The sequence below is a fragment of the Caretta caretta genome, chromosome 2 (genome assembly GCF_965140235.1).
Source record: "Caretta caretta isolate rCarCar2 chromosome 2, rCarCar1.hap1, whole genome shotgun sequence".
NCBI lineage: Eukaryota > Metazoa > Chordata > Testudines > Cheloniidae > Caretta > Caretta caretta.
In genome coordinates, this window is record NC_134207.1 from 158,867,666 (window position 1) to 158,884,070 (window position 16,405).

Below are 16,405 nucleotides of genomic sequence, written 5' to 3' on the forward strand. Positions count from 1 at the left end.
ATGTTCATAAAAACTATTTTTCTGCTAGTCTCTATTAGAAAATACTGGATAATATTAATCATGATTTACTGTCCCTTTGGTCATTAACTTAAGCCATGATAGTAGAATGTCCCCTCTGGCCTTAGCAGGTCAGGGACTGTGGGAGGGGAGGGGTGGAGTGTTGATTTAGTAGGTAGGGGGTTGACCATTCCATCGGATCCTGGTAGGAAGGAAGGTAACCCACTGGCACCTGGGTCCTCCTTTTCTTCTAGTCTCCCTCCCATGTAGGGATTATGTATGAGGTGGGGCTGGGGCCAATTCAGGGATGTGAGGGAGCCAATTGGCTCAAACAAACATACCTCCCCATCCCCAACCACCTCCCAGCAGTCGTTCTTGATTCTGAACGCTGCCCAGCCCTATAGGTGGTATAGCTATCAGAGTTGAGTCTCTGGGCTTGCTGTGAGTCTGACCAGATCACCTTCTGTGGTCAGGAAGGAATTTTTTTCCTTGGAAAAAGATCGGCAAGTTGCCCAGTGGGTTTATTATAATTTTTTTTTGTTCTTCTTTCTTCACAGCATCCTGGAGGACTGGTAAGTGGGCATATGGATGAGAGAGAGTGCCAGAAAAGGTGGGGGAGGAGAGGTAATAAACATCAAAAATATTGTTGCAACTTGTGGCTGGTGTCCAGTGCAGGTAGCAGACTTCTAGGGCTAGCTCCTGGGGAAACCCTGAGCAGGTGATCGTGCATGTGTGTGTGCGTGTGAGAGAAAGACTTAAATCTCCACAGCTGCCACTCATCTATACCCTCATTCCCCCTCATGGATCAGTAGTAGGAGTTTACTACCAGGGTCCCTCTCATTCCTTGGTTGTATGATATGAGGTCTTTTAACCCTGCATTGGACCTAATTAATGCCTGGCAGATTGGAGGGGCGGGGTGTTTCAGCCCTCCCTTCTGCATATTAAAATTAATAGAGTTGCAGCCTGCCACTTTAAATCCATTCACATGTCTCCTGTGTATCCTGATCAATTCCCTATCCTTTACAAACTACTGCAGCCATTCCTTTTGTGAAGACCAAATACAATAGATCTATATTTTTAAAAGTAGACCAATGATCGGAGTTAATCAAGTATTCTGTGTTTCAAGGTGGATGGAGTCAACTGATGGCTTTTGAAAAGTTACCTATAAATAGGGCTGTGCCAATAGATCATTTTTCAGTTCACAGGCCATTTAATAAATAAATAAATAAAATAATTCAGTGTCATCTAATTTTTTTGAAATGTTTGGCAAATTGAAAAGTCAAAACAAATTTCATTTGGGTTGAACAAAATGTTCCCCAACCCCCATCCCCATGTGGCTCTGCACCCCCACTCCCATTCAGTCCATCCCTCCACTAGCCTTTCTGAATCCCAGTCTGTGACCATCTTCCCAGCAGCCCCATGTGCCCCACTCTGTCCGTCCTGCCCATATGTGAATCCTCACCTGGCCCTGCGGGCAGAGCACTGTGAGGAATGCAGCCTCTGCTCTCTCCCTATTGCCTGTCACAGCTGGTGAGTGGCTTCCCTCTGGCACCACAGCAGCCCCTGGTGGGCGAAAGGCATAACTGCAGTGCATCTCTGGCAGAATCTATTTTTTACAGAGAAAAAAAAATCTGCAGGGGACATGAATTCTGTGCATGCACAGCGGCACAGAATTTCCCCAGGAGTACCAGTAATACTGAGTTAACTGCTGCTTTTCTCTCAGAATGCATAGGTAAATCGGATCTAGAAACTATAGCTTTCCACCAAGCAGATTCAGTGCAATGCATGTTCAATGAAGTGAGTGTGTTGTGAATTTGTGTGCCTTCAATACAGTAAGTGTGGATTTATCCTTAGGGAAAAGTCCAATAGAATTTAATAGGGATTGAAACAATAAAAGTTTCACAGAAATTCATCTAAATTCTACAGAAATTGTTCTAAAAACCTATAGAATTTAATATCCTTTCTTATGTTTTTTTGAACCTTACTACAGCTGATGCATAGTTCTATATCTAGGGCCCTACCAAATTCTCTGTCCATTTTGGTCAATTTCACGGTCATAGGATTTAAAAAATCGTAAATTTCATGATTTCAGCTATTTAAATCTGAAATTTCTCGGAGTTGTAATTGTAGGGGTCCTGACCCAAAAAGGAGTTGTGGGGGGGTCGCGGTGCTGCTACTCTTACTTCTGCGCTGCTGCTGATGGTGGTGCTGCCTTCAGAGCTTGGTAGCTGGAGAGCAGCAGCTGCTGGCCAAGATCCCAGCTCTGAAGGCAGAGACACCGCCAGCAGCAGCGCAGAAGTAAGGATGGCCTGGTCTGGTATTGCCACCCTTACTTCTGCGCTGCTTCCTGCAGAGCTGGGCCCTCAGTGAGCAGCCACCACTCTCCGGCCTCCCAGCTCCAAAGGCAGCAGCGCAGAAGTAAGGATGGCATGGTATGGTATGGCCACCCTTACTTATGTGCTGGTGGTGGTGGGGAACCGCTTTCAGAGCTGGGCGCCTGGCCAACAGCCACCACTCTCCAGTCACCGGCTGCCCAGCTCGGAAGGCAACACAGAAGTAAGGGTAGTAATACCGTGCCCGCCCCCCCCATAACCTTGTGACCTGCCCTGCAACTCCCTTTTGGGTCAGGACCCTCAACTTCAGAAACGCTGGTCTCCCCCATGAAATCTGTATAGTATAGGGTTAAAGCACATAAAAGTCCAGATTTCACAGTGGGAGACCAGATTTCATGATCCATGATGCATTTTTCATGGCTGTGAATTTGGTAGGGCTCTATCTCTATTGTTTGAATATAGAATGATTCAAAATACCTACAGAATTATTTTCTATTAAATTCTGTAGGACTGTTCCATAAGGGTAGGCACATGTTTCACATCAATGTTAAATTAAATACAAGGTCTTAACCTGAAATCAGACAAAATTAGTTGCTTTTAACAGCCTATGGACCATGTGCTACCAACAGATCCACACTGCAATTAGATCTTTTTAGATGGGATTCCCCAGGCCCTCAAAAGTTCCTCCAACAGGCACAGATTCCCATATACACAGGTCTTCTCTGTAGGCACTGGCAGTCTCAGAAAAGTGTGTTTTTCTTCAAAGAACATGGAGTTATGTACACAAAACACTAACTAGCAGTGAAGACACAGTAGGAAATAGGAGACTGTAGAGCCACATTTTTTAGCACGTGGCATGCCAACAGCTTAATTTGTGCTCTTGAGCTTCCACAGATACGTAATCAGCACTGATTTATCTGGCTCTATACCATTCTATATACATCACTTACAGCTAAATCAGAGATCAAAATGCAGAATCTAGCATTTCAATGCATCAGGCGGACTTCTGACACTACTTGAAGGCCTTTGGGCCCTAAGCCAGTGACTGGTTACAGGTACATTGGCATAAATGTATATGTGATAATGTGTATTATATGGTAATATCGGACATGCTATTTAAAGGAAATAGAATCATTTTTCTTCGAATATCACTCTGAAATATCAGAGGATGAGAACCACCTCAAAATATGACAGATCTTAGAGTCTCTTACTTAGTCTTTACTCTGACAAATTCCACTGCATTTCATGGGACTCAGCTTGAGGAAAGACCGAGTCGTAATAAACTGAGTAAGAACCTCACAATTCAGCCTAAGGTGAATATAAGTAGAAAATTAATTTGTAGTTAAAGTTCAAAATTTTGGGAAAAAGAGTATCATTTTCTGCACATTTTCAAAAATGCAATGTGTAAATAAAGACATGAAGTGGAATTTATGCAGTCAAAATGTAACGTGGGGGAGTGGTAATGGAGTATTTTGTGGCATGTGGCATACACGAGTGAAGTGAATGGCACGTTGTATACCTACGGCTTGTCTCTGACATACCACTGGTGAGCAGTGTCTTAACAGTTTTAGGTGGCATGCCTATTCTGAAAAGCAGGTGAGGGACAGGATTTTCACTTCATTAAAATAGATGCCATAAAATACTGAGTCATCTACCTCATGATTTTAAAATACATGGTTAAATTTGGAGTCATCCGACTTATCTGATGTTGCAAACACTGATGGGGGCATTGGACTGCTGTATGAGAACAGTTTCTCAGATTTTTTTTTAATTTTTTTAAACAGTTCACAAGTATACAATATGTGCTGCCCATATATTTATATTGACATAGGCAGCTTGTCCATTATCTACACTGGATCCATAGTTATCAAAAGTAAATATTGTCAGGACAACACACCCTGCAACAATTTTTGGAGTTCATTGGAACCCTGCTCTTTCATCAGAAATTTAAGTGCTTAACTAATAATCGCTACTCTTATTCTGAACCAAAATCAGAGAGCTAAACACCTCTAAAATTGGAGAATCAAAACCTGGATCTCAATTTCACATTTGCCCTTACCTCTACCAACCAAAATCCCAAACCCACAAGCCAGCAGAGTTGGAGGTTAAAGGGTCTGTTACTTCAGGCACAAGGAGCAAAGTATGTATTTCTTAATCTAGTTTATTTTAATTTCACACTGAGGAAAGCTACAAACAAATAAAAATAAAAGCAATTAGCCTCCTTAATCAGCTTAATCAAATATAGTCAGATCTTACTGGAGCTGGGGTGGCTGGCTTGCAGTGCTGAGCTCAACCCGGCATGACAATTATTGATCAGAGGGGCTGTGAGTTTAAAAAGGGTTGTGTCTTTTTTAAATATTATAGTTCTTTATTACGCTTTGTTGCTGTTCTATATCCATGTTCAGTGTTCCAGTGTAGGCAAAACTTCCATTATACCTTCCTGGCTAGGTGTTGACACCCGCCCACGGCCATTCTAATGAGATCCTAGACACGTACGAAGTTTTTGCAATCTGAATGACAGCCACAAAAAGTTTCGTGTTTATTGAAGGCCTGACTCTAACCTCATAATAGGGTTTCAATTGTGGATAGATTTTGCGCTGGCCTCAAATGGTGCGGATAGCATCCAAAGGGAGTAAGGGTGGCAGGACTGGGCCCTGAATATGTTAGTAAAAACAGCTTTTTCAGGGCTTGATTGTGCAAATTGCACAAAGGCTAAACGATTGCTATGGAGACACTCTGCTCCAAGGGGAGCACCACAAGGCATCCTGCCTTTGGGTAATGAAGCTTATTCCCTTCATGTGATGTCTCTGCTCTCTGTAGAGTGCTGTGTGCCATTTTGCCAAGTTTGCATTACATACCTGTTCTCTCTTGGCTGAAGGGGATGCATATTCTGCTGGGCCCTTATGTGGGCTGTGCTGTCGGTGATGGCTCCTTGCAGTCTCTACCACACTGTATCACTCAGCGAAATCCTGAATTTAGCATGAATGGCCAGTCCTCCTTGCTGCCAACAAACTGATCTATGACTCTTTCCATTTCAAAGTTGATAAAACCTTTAGGGAGTACTCTCACTGTCCTGTACACACTTCTGAAACCCTACTTACTTCACACGTATGTGGGGTTCGCTGTGCAGTATTGGGGAGCCAATGTAGTTATGACATAGCAGAGCAATTGAAAAAAAATCCATGCCTTCCTTTGAGTATAAATAAATTCATGCCATTTTTTAAGCTCAGGCCATCTCAAAGTTTCAAATTTTTGAAACATTTTTGTGCTGATAAACCACATTTTTCTTACAAACTGTCAAAATTTCATAATTTTTCAACTAGCTCAAATGCAAATTTTATTGAGAGGTGCTGCGAGAACATTCTCAAAGGCCTGCATACATGACAGGACCTAGGAGTAACCACCACGAGACTACCTAAGCAGAGAAGATGTTCTCAAGATAAGCAGGTACACAGTGTCTCTGCTCTGAAGCCTGCCAATAGCTTGTGGTATGGTCAAATCCTATGGTCCTTGCCTACTACTTCCTCAGGGACATGTCTATTGAAGTCAGTGCACCCAGTCTTGGTAGTTTTACTTGGTCTTTAGTCAGACAAAACTCCCAGGGCTGGCTGAGAAGTCCAGTCCAAATCTCTGAGGGGGTAGATATAGAAGGAAAGTTCAGCAGAATCTAAATGTCCTCTCTAGCCTTGGGAAAAAGTCTGATTTCAGTTGGAGTTTTGCCCAATAGGGACGGAGTGAACAAATACCTAAATTGGCCCATTAGGAACAAAATTATTCAGCAACATTTTCTTTTAAATTTAAATAAAAGCTTTTTATCTTTAAAAACAGGCCCCAATGTAGTTATTACACTGATTTATAAAACTGGCCACTCTATAAGGAGGATTTGGGGGAGTTGAACCCAAATCAAAATGCCTAAGAATATGTATGGAAATGTTTGACAGAACATAGAGTTTCAGAGTCCAGGTTAATACAGTTCAGGCCATTCATATTGTAGAGATTATGATTCTGTTTGGCAGGAAGTTTGCATTATATTAAAGTGTGAATTAATTGACCTAAACATGATTTTTTGTGGCTGAATCAAACATTTCTTACTGATGGAGTTTCATATGTGATGTCTCTGAGTATTTTCATAGTATTATAGGCAGTGTCTAGGTGCTTAAACACATTATAGTTTTTTTCCCTTCAGCCAGGGGTTCTGGAACTAGGGGTGCTCGGAGTGGGGCAGCACCCCCTGGCTTGAAGTGGTTTCATCCTATACAAGATTTACAATTTTGCTCAGTGGCTTTCAGAACCCCCCACGCTATAAAAATTCTACCAACGCCACTGCCCTCAGTTAAAGGTTAACATTAATAAATAAAACAAAACACAAAACAAAACAAGCCCTCATAGTAGATGGATGTCTGTTACAAAGTATTTCTGCTGAATTTTAATCCAAAAAAGCAGGATTTAGTGCTGGTATTTTTTAATTAAAATCCCCATCACTCAGCTCCTTTTTTGTCCTATGGAATATCTATCAATCAGGAAGAATTACAGCAGGATGTACCACTTGGCAGGAGGCCATTCTGTCCCCTCCACCAATCCTGCCACAAACTTTTTTCTTCTCCCACACCCACCATTCATTAACTAAATGTACTGAATAAACCTGAACATCTCAACTAAATCCTATTGACCCTGGATTTGCTGCTTAATGCTAAAACCCAAGTGACCCATATTTCTCCTGTTGATACTTCTATCACTGACGGCAGCCAGCACAGAAAAATATCTCAGTTACATTAAAATATTTAAGGAACAAGATTTACAGAACTCATTATTCAATCTTTCTGCTACTGTTCATGAACTTTACATAAGCTCTTGCTTCTTGTGTGGATTCATTCTTTCCTTTGGTGCTTCATAAGCAACAAAGTGCATCTGTTGCTTAGCAAATGGAACTGGCAAAATGCAGTTATTAATATGATAGATTTGGATTTAAAAAACAACATTGTCTTAAAAATTCTGTGCAACTATGTTTCTGTGCATTCTACATGTTCCTGCCAGAAAGAGTTATTAGAATTTACAGAAAAATATAATTACAGAAAAACTTTATTTTCATAGGAACTCACAATGAATTTGCAGCATTAAAAACTGCTATTTCAGTTTATTTTTAGACTTCACCGTGGTTTGTAATTAGTGCAATTGCTATCTTTCGATGTTTATAATCATTTGCTTTGCTGCTTCCATATACGTAACAGAGACCTCTGAAGGTTATTCGGAATCTCACGCCTCCTTGTTGCGGAACCCACCCCATGCACCCACCTTGTAACTGTTACATCTGATCTGCCTCCGCCTCCGCTGCCAATGCCTCCCTCTGCCCTTGATAACAAGCATCCTGATGCTCACTTCCCAGCTCTGGATCCTTTATGCAATAATCGTCCAAAAAGAACCCATAGCTGACTTCCCTCCCAGCTATAGAAACCTCCCACCATAGCACTCAACAGCCCTTCATCCTGACCACCCTTAATTGCCAAAAGCTGTCATTACCCCTCACTCTGACTAGCACTCAACCTTCCTCCTGCAACTTCTCACCAGTGCGTACTCTAATATCCCTGGCCTAATATCCCTCCCCTTTCTCCCAGCTTCTGAAGACCCTCTTCTCCAAGCAAGTGCCCATGCACCCACAGCCACTTGGCCCCAGCCATGTTCCCTGGTAGTTTTGGAAGCCTCCCACACTGTATACAGGTGTCTTCTCTTCCACGATACGTGCAGCATGGAAGAAGCTTGCTGCCATCTTTCCCTGCCATAAGAGTCTGGTCCTTAGTAAAGATGGAGGGCCCGATTCACTCTTGCGCTGCACCAAGTACAAAGTGAGGGCAACTTGGGTTCAAATTATTACCATTCAGGTATAGTAACTTTTTGTACCTAATTTTCAAGGATATAAATGACTACACCAAGTGCAGGGTAACAGAATATGTCTCATAATTTGCAGGGGACACTGACAAAGCGTTCAAAACTTTATCTGTATATTATTCAATGAACAAGCCGGTGTTGTGAAATTTTGTACTAAAAAAATACCAGCCAAATCAGTTCTAATTAATGTCAAACACAAATCCCCTCACAAAGGCCTAATCGTAAACGGAATTCTGAATAGCATGGGCCACATCCTGAAGTCCTGACTCAGTTTATAACTCAAATCCTTCTTCAGACAAACCTTTGTGGGCATAAGAACTGAGTAAAAAGGATCTATCCCTATGGCAATTAATAATGCACTAAAATTAAAAATTATAAACTACCTGAAAGAAAATCAAATCTAGCATTCAGGGTATGGAACAGACATTATGCACTAAGAATATTACCAACATGACTACTGTGAGGCCGTTTTAAAATAATGATGCTTTCTTATGCTACTATTTTTCTTGCTAATATCACTAGCAGTGCACTTGCTGGGGTTTTAGCTTCTTTAAAGTACAGAAAAAATATGTTCATTCACTTAAGAATAAACATTTAATATAGTCACATCTCATTGCATTATCACCACATACAGTATGCCAAGTGTTAAAATACAGTTCTTGAGGGAACTACCAGCTATTGATTTTAACATTATGAAAAAGTTCATAAAGTGATGAATAAGAGGCCAGCAATTATAAGGAACAGTATTGGTCCAGACAAGAAATACATCCACCTGAATACTTATTTTATGACATATTTGTGGATTGGGATGATAAATATACAGGGGATCTTCTTTCATAGTGCACAAGCTATATCAACTTGTATAACTGCTATCGATATTCTTCATGTACCTTTACTAAAGATGTGTCGTTACTCCTCAACATGTTTTCATGTTTTTCTCTGACTAGATTTTTTTTTAATACAACAGCTGCATCACTAAAAGGTTTTTTAAAAATAAACTGCAAGTATCCATCAGAACTATCCATAAACCCTTTATTAAGCGCTTGTTAGGTATGGCTGGTTTTTAGAATCCATTTTGAATAATCCAGTGACAGTGCTGGAACTTTGCACCAGACACGGAGAAAAGCAGTGGACAAATGGGTTACCAGTTACTTGACTCCATTTTTCACTATCGTTTCACTTCTAAAAACTTCATATAAAGAAGGAAATAAGTGAAATAGCTGGGTCTGACAAAGGGATAATTTTGTAATAACACAATTCGTATTTCTTTTTTAAATTTGAAGGCACGCATGCACAATCATTGAAATAATTTCCTGCTGTGACTTGACTTCATTGAGCGTAATTTTACACTAGATCATGTGGCTATTAAATATTCAGTTCATATATATTGTAAAAAATGATCATCAGGAAACAGATCAAATAAACTATCTTCAGAAATACAAACATAACAGAAATCATATGGATATATTTAAACATAACAGGACTGTTTAAATATACAGCATTAAAAATAATTCAGATCTTCAAGATGCTTATATGAAATTATATAACAGATGTGTCACATGAATTTAAATGTAGTTAGCCTTAACGGTACAGTTTTTCCATCCTAAAAATAATAGTTTGACTTTTAAAAAATCCAGAGACCTACGATGATTTTATTACCATTATTATAACATTTTTGTTAATTTGCTGAATAATACTGAATTTTCCTTAAGTAAAATAAATATGATGTAAGAAGTTGTACTTTTTCTTTATTTCTCTTGTCCAATGTACAGCATTAGACTATACAGTTGTTTACTTAAGTTCATTCATTAGTAAGGTAAAAAAACCCCAAGACTTTGGAATGAAATATTAAATATGTTCATGTAACTTCAAATGAAACCTCCCTATGTGAAAAAATATTACAATTCACTTGATTTTTTACTGTAATGCCAGTTTACAATATGTCAAAAACTTCTTAGCCTCTGCCTTTCTAATCATACCACTACAGCTCGTGGTTTTCATAGCGAATAGCTTGCTCTTGCCTTTCCCCGTTTCACATTAAACTTACAGCAAACTATTATCGGGGGCGGAGGGGGGGCTCTAAATGGTGTTACAGTATTTAAATTCTCAAGCTGCAGACTCAGGCTGAGTTACTCACCAAAACGAAGCACAGATATTTCCAATGACAATCCCTAATACATATTTTAATGTAGCACACTTGTCCAGATGATAAGCCACACATATAAAAACATCTCCATTCAAATCACTTTTCAAGCAACTTGTTAGTTTAAATCTTTTAAAGATTTGCCCATTGTTAGGCTGCCCTAGCCATTCGGATGTCACCAGTAATAGTCAGCTAGATAAACAAAACTCTGATCAGAATCATAATGCATATGGGACAGCAAATAGAGCAAGCTGAGTTTCAGTCTTCAAGCTTCAAAGAAACGTGTCCTTCAATTGCAATCTAACTCCTGAAAATAACATACCATTTCTAATACTAAAGATTTTCAGCTAAAACCCTCTACATCATCTGAACAAATAAATCTGACTGGTAGAAGTACTGACCTGCTGAGCTGCTCTCAAAGCCCGCACTTCAAATGCAAAGCTCAGCCACAGTGTCCGAACAATTTCCTTCTGCACAGTTATAGTGAGTGTGGTCCCTCTATTTGTCTTCTGATTCCAAGGGTGGACAGATGGCCGGGAGCCCTGAGCCCTACTGGAATGAGGCAAAGCTTTGCTTTTTTATTTTTTTTTTCTTTTCTTTTTTCCCCTCCCTCTCCTCTCCCCTGGTTTAGCCCTTGGCAGATAAGCCAGAGTCAGGCACAGTGAGCTCACCACACCCCTCCACCAATCATTGCAATTAGTGCCACATGAGAGGAGCTTCTGCCCAAAATCTGCTTAAGAAAGGGCCAGAGGGCAGGGCAATCTCCTTTGCTCAACAATGACCAGAAGCTGCTATAAATATCCAAACAAAAGCACTGTCAAGGCCTGGAATGTCACATTCTAATGTGATAAAATTGTAAAGACTCTCTCAGTGTACAGCAGGAGTACAGAGAAATAAATGAGACAGAGATTAAAAACAAAACCCACCCAAGCACAGGACATATGAACATGCTATCGAAGTTGTCATTTCTAGTTATAGATTGCTATACCTCCATTAGTTTTCTTGTGTAGGTACTATATAACTCACTCAGTAAATCATGTGTGAAAGCTGCTAACTAATATGTATAGGTATCAGAGCACATGTCCACTAGATAACTGACTTAGGGTAGCAAGTCGGATCATCTGTGGCCCCGTCTTCCACAGTTGCAGTTGGTTATGTCATGTCAAAAATGACACGTTTTCCATAGCTTGAACATATTAATATGAGATTCACTTCCATAAAGTTATTACTGTGCTAATAAACTACATACACTGTTGTATGTTTGCTCCCAGGATCAGGACCTGAGTCTCATCCCACTTACACCACTTTTACACCAGTGTAACTCTACTGACTTCACTGCCACACTTGAGCTACACCAGTGTATGTGAGATCAGATTCTGGCCTTTGGTTTTGAACTATATTGCTGGATAATGGGACTTAAAACTAAATTACAGATTACAAAAAAGGATTTAGCAAAGTGGCTCACTATACAGTGACCAGACCTAAAGCATGTACATTACTTTGCAAACATCCAGTTCCCATTGCGGCTGGTGACAGCTGCTTGCTACAAGTTGCTGGGCAATGCTTGCTGTGGGGAGGGGAGGAGTTTCAATTGCATTCCACTGCTTGTAAACCCAGCAGTCTCTGAAGGATAGCAATTTCCAGCCTGTTGATGGTTGGATGACAATAGCTAGGTTAATGTGAGGGGAAGTGTGCCATAACAATTCCCTATTTCCTACCACAGACACTCCTAAATGTAAAGGAGTACTTGTGGCACCTTAGAGACTAACCAATTTATTTGAGCATAAGCTTTCGTGAGCTACAGCTCACTTCATCCGATGAAGTGAGCTGTAGCTCATGAAAGCTTATGCTCAAACAAATTGGTTAGTCTCTAAGATGCCACAAGTACTCCTTTTCTTTTTGCGAATACAGACTAACACGGCTGCTACTCTGACTCCTAAATGTGAAAAATGTTTCAAGGGTGATCAGGTGGGTGATCTACTTTATCTCTCTTCTCCATCTATCAAGTCAGTGTATTCATACATCTGTGCACAGTATGTAATTCTATAATTTACACACACTAACATAACACCCTTGCGTGATACTAGAGCAGGGATAAAAACCATTTGAAAAGGTTCCTGAATTGCTGTGGTAAACTATTGTGCACCAAATTTCTGTCGAAAACAATGGAAAACATTTTATTCCCAGGTACTACATTGCACATAGTTGCATGTACTTCCACAATGAAAAGTGCTTCTTTTTATTAAAATGCTTAATATGTGGGTCTGAGATGGTTTACTTGTTATGGTTATCATCCAAGATGGATGTCTTAGTTCTTTTTTTTAAAAATAGACTCAAAGGGCTTATCTAAACAATGGCAGTAGTACACTCTACAGGGGTATGATCTCTAAAGTGTGTTGCACATTAATTGGTCCGTGAAGACCCTGCTGGTGTGCTTTAACATAGTGTCATTTGAAACAGTACTACGCTACACTCATTAGGGAACCATTAGTATGCACCAGCAAGGGTCTGGTGTATTTCTCCACCATGTAGACAAGCCATAAGAAATTGGGGGTAGTGCACTGAGCATAGTCATAGGTGCCGACTCTGTGGGTGTTCTGGGGCTGGAGTGAGGGTGAGGCCTGGGGGAGGGGGCAGAGCAGGGGCGGGAGAGGCAGAGTGGGGCAGGGCCTTGGGCAGAGCACGGTGAAACACCCTTTGGGAATAATAGAAGTCAGAGCCTATGTGCATAGTGATGGATGAACTTTTAGGTTTAATTCAAGAAATACATCTAAAACGCTTAAGTTTTAGATAAATCTTATACAAAATCCTTTGACCCACAGGGAGGAATTGGTAGTGAGTCTGAAGGTGAAAGTCAATTTGGGTGACAGTGACCATGAAATAATAGATTTCATGATTCTAAGGAAAGGAAAGGAGTGAGAGCAAAGAATAAGGACAATGTACCTCAAAAAAGCAGACTTGACAAACTCAGAGAACTGGTAGGGAAGTCCTCTGGGAAGAAAGTAGTTCAGGAAAGTTGCCAGTTCCTCACAGAAACAATATTAAAAGGCACAACTACAAACTATTCCAAATGTAAAAGGAAAGAGGAAGAATAGTAAGAGGCCAATATGGCTCCATCACGAGCTCTTTAATTACCTGAAAATGAAAAAGGAATCCTACAAAAAGTGGAAACATGGTCAAATTGATAAAAAGAGTACAAAACAACAGCTCAAGTATGTAGGGTCAAAATAAGAAAGGCTAAGACACTGTGAGTTACACCTAGCAAGGGACATAAAAGGCAATAAGAAGAGGTTCTTTAAATACATTAGGAGCAAGAGAAAGACAAAGGAAAGCATAGGTCCTCTACTTAGAGGGGAAGGAGAGCTAATAACTAATGACATCAAGAAGGATAAGATGCTTAATGCCTATTTTGCTTCAGTCTTCCCTAAAAAGGTTTCAGAGTGGTAGCCGTGTTAGTCTGTATCAGCAGAATGAACGAGGTGTACTTGTGGCACCTTAGAGACTAACAAATTTATTTTATAAATAAATTTATAAAGAAATTTGTTAGTCTCTAAGGTGCCACAAGTACTCCTTGCTCATTCTACTAAAAAGCTTAATGATGACCAGATACTCAACACAATTAACATTAACAACGGGGAAGGAATGCAAGCCAAAATAGGGAAACAACAGGTTAAAGAATATTTAGATAAATTAGATGCATTCAAGGTGGCAGAGCCTGGTTAAATTCATCCTAGAGTACTTAAGGAACTAACTGAACTAATCTCGGAGCCATTCGCAATTATCTTTGAGAACTCCCAGAGGACAGGAGAGGTCCCAGAAGACTGGAAACGGGCAAACATAGTACCTACCTTTAAAAAAGGAAACAAGGAGAACCAGGGAATTATAGACCAGTTAGCCTAACTTCAATTCCTGGAAAGATACTGAAGCAAATTATTAATCAATCAATTTGTAAGCACGTGGAGGATAATAGGATTATAAGGAATAATCAGCATGGATTTGTCAAGAACAAATCATGTCAAACCAACTTAATTTCCTTCTTTAATAGGATTACTGACCTAGTGGATGGGGGAAGCAGTAGACATGATATACCTTGATTTTAGTAAGGCTTTGACAAGAGTTCCGCATGACACACTCATAAGCAAATTAGGGAAATGTGATCTGGATTAAATTATAATAAAGTGGGCGCACAACTGGTTGAAAGACTGTACTCAGAGTAGTTATCAATGGTTTACCAATGCTGGCACATGATGGCATATATCACATTGGTAGATGTGCAGGTGAACGAGCCCCTGGTGGCGTGGCTAATGTGATTAGGTCCTGTGATGGTGTCAATTGAATAAATATATGGACAGAATTGGCATTGGGCTTTGTTGCAAGGATAGGTTCCTGGGTTAGTGTTTTTGTTGTGTGGATGCTGGAGAGTATTTGCTTCAGGTTGGGGGGCTGTCTGTAAGTGAGGACTGTTCTGTCTCCCAAGATCTGTGAGAGTGAGGGATCATTTTTCAGGATAGGTTGTAGATCTTCGATGATGCGCTGGAAAGGTTTTAGTTGGGGGCTGAAGGTGACAGCTAGTGGCATTCTGTTATTTTCTTTGTTGGGCCTGTCCTGTAGTAGGTGAATTCTGGGTACTCTTCTGGCTCTGTCAATCTGTTTTTTCACTTCAGCAGGTGGGTATTGTAGTTTTAAGAATGCCTGATAGAGATCTTGTAGGTGTTTGTCTCTGTTTGAGGGATTGGAGGAAATGTGGTTGTATCTTAGAGCTTGGCTGTAGACAATGGATCATGTGGTGTGTCCTGGATGGAAGCTGGAGGCATGTAGGTAAGTATAGTGGTCAGTAGGTTTCCGGTATAGGGTGGTGTTTATTTGACCGTCGCTTATTAGCACAGCAGTGTCCAGGAAATGGACCGCTTGTGTGGATTGGTCCAGGCTGAGGTTGATGGTGGGATGGAAACTGTTGAAATCATGGTGGAATCATGTTGAAATCACATCAGCCATGCCATCAGGGGCTCGTTCACCTGCACATCTACCAATGTGATATATGCCATCATGTGCCAGCAATGCCCCTCTGCCATGTACATTGGCCAAACCGGACAGTCTCCATGCAAAAGAATAAATGGACACAAATCTGACATCAGGAATCATAACATTCAAAAACCGGTAGGAGAACACTTCAACCTCTCTGGCCACTCAGTAACAGATTTAAAGGTGGCAATTTTGCAACAGAAAAGCTTCAAAAACAGACTCCAACGAGAAACTGCTGAGTTTGAATTAATATGCAAACTATAGATACCATTAACTTGGGTTTGAATAGAGACTGGGAGTGGCTGGGTGATTATACATATTGAATCTATTTCCCCATGTTAAGTATCCTCACACCTTTTTGTCAACTGTCTAAATGAGCCATCTTGATTATCACTACAAAAGTTTCTTTTCTCCTGCTGATAATAGCTCATCTTAATTAATGATAATAATTAATAATTAATAATTAATAATCATCTCCACCTTTTCATACTCTCTCTCTCTCTCTCTCTATATATATATATCGTCTTACTATATGTTCCATTCTATGCATCTGATGAAGTGGGCTGTAGCCTACTAAAGCTTATGCTCAAATAAATTTGCTAGTCTCTAAGGTGCCACAAGTACTCCTGTTCTTTTTGCAGATACAGACTGACACGGCTGCTACTCTGAAACCTACAAAATGGTGAATAACTGGTGAATAACTAGGTAATAGTATTGCTGAAAAGGATCTGGGGGTGAGAGTGGACCAGAAACTAAGTAGGAGTGGTCGATGTGATGCAGCTGCAAAAAAGGCTAATATGATTCTGGGGTGTATTAACAGTAGTGTTGTATATAATAAGACACAGGAGGTAACTATTCTATTTGTTGCTGGTGAGGTGTCAGCTGGAGTACTGTGTCCAATTCTGGGCACCGCACTTTAGGAAAGATGTGGACAAATTGGAAAGAGTCCAGAGGACAGCAACAAAAATGACCTATGAGGAAAGGTTAAAAACTGGGCATATTTAGTTTTTAGAAAAGATGACTGAAG

The 16,405-nt window shown here is 40.3% G+C and overlaps 1 protein-coding gene across 35 annotated transcripts in view; it reads right to left on the reverse strand.

The window, feature by feature from the left end:
* Nucleotides 1-16,405, reverse strand: part of LOC125631898 (poly(rC)-binding protein 3-like) — a 724,175-nt gene that overhangs the window by 195,294 nt on the left and 512,476 nt on the right. For 2 of the 35 annotated variants that reach the window (XM_075125537.1, XM_075125539.1), the window contains exon 1: nt 10,758-11,120. The exons of 29 other annotated variants lie outside the window; for them this stretch is intronic. The gene's annotated coding sequence lies outside the window, so the exon portion shown is untranslated. Of the gene's footprint in view, nt 1-7,622; nt 7,705-10,757; nt 11,121-16,405 lie in introns of those variants that run through there. 4 more of the 35 variants (XM_075125548.1, XM_075125546.1, XM_075125542.1 and 1 more) reach the window with 4 other exon arrangements.